Genomic DNA, 1473 nt, shown 5'->3' with positions numbered 1-1473 from the left:
TCGAGAAAATTGGCTTTGAATTTCAGCTAAATACGCATGCCTTTTGGGTGCCTGAAGGGCACGCGGAGGTAAGGGGAACGCGGCCAACTGTCTGTATCATAAATTGGGGGGGGGGCAGGATGGATCCCCGTTAGGGCTACGTGTACGCAGTTAAAAAAAAAGTTTGTAAAAAAAAATAAAAATAATTTTTTATTAATATTTCGGAAACTAATAAATACCCGAAGCTACAATTTTAGATTTAGGGTCTACACCCCCTCCCCACCCCTCCCCTTAAACCTTGTGTCGATCGGCCACTGAGGCCATTCGGAAGTATATCCAATATTTCAAACAAAAGTTAAATGGTGTAATAAGCGCTGCAAACTTCCGTTAACAAAATATTTGAAAAAGTTTTACCTCGTGTTATTTTTAACAGTTTTTACATTTCCATACTAACTAAAAATATCGGGTGTTTTTTTTTGTGAATTCAACCATGTATATGAATTGTATAATGCACCATCGGCTTATGCAGTTACACGATGGCAAGTACACGGTGCGCCCGGTTGCGCGCTCACAACACATAGTAAGTTGCATAATAACACTCGTTCTGTTTGCTGCAGACCTTCATACATGACGGTGCCAAATATGATAACATAAAAATATAAAAATATAAAGTATTATATCAAAATTATTCGATTATGTTTTGTCTATAATATCTATGAGGTTTTATGTTTGTGCATACTATGTTGCCATTACATACGTTACACTGTATCACACATGTATATAAATATTCATTTCATAACTATTCTTAACAAGTTATTTCTTAACCCTACGGTTCAAAATACGCGTATACATATATGCATTTCGTTCCACATAGTTTTCACAGGTATGATATTGATAAAAAAAATGTTCTTTGCATAGATATTTTTTACACCAAGCACATCTTATAATAACAGGCTTATTACACAGATGACAACGTGGTAAGGTATATGCTTCAAGAAAATTGAAAGAAAAGTCTACTGGATTTTTAAACCGCGATGGTCTTTGTTCAAGGTATCCACTTTTATACCAAACATAGGGTAGAGGACCCAATTACTGACACTTTAAGCGTTGACTCTGACATTATCTTATAGTTTTGTAAGTACTTCTAGACTAAATGTATAATGTTGTCCTTGTTATTTATTATTGTTTAATGTATTTACTTGATGAAAAAATTTGATGAACCTTAAAACTTCGATTTTTATATATAAAATCATCATTTTCAAAAATATATTTCGGGATCTATTACTGACACCCTTAAAATGTGTTTGACTCAATTACTGACACCTCAATTACTGTCAGCTAACCTAATACTGACATCCCAATTACTGCCAGCCAACCTAATACTGTCACCCGATTTACTACTAGGTAACCTAATACTGCTATCACACTTACTGTCATTTTTCCAAAAATCATGACGTTGGGTGCTTGAAACGCTTGTACCAATCACTGTCACCC

The sequence above is a fragment of the Andrena cerasifolii genome, chromosome 3, assembly GCF_050908995.1.
Source record: "Andrena cerasifolii isolate SP2316 chromosome 3, iyAndCera1_principal, whole genome shotgun sequence".
NCBI classification, from domain to species: Eukaryota; Metazoa; Arthropoda; class Insecta; order Hymenoptera; family Andrenidae; genus Andrena; species Andrena cerasifolii.
This window is presented reverse-complemented; position numbering follows the sequence as displayed.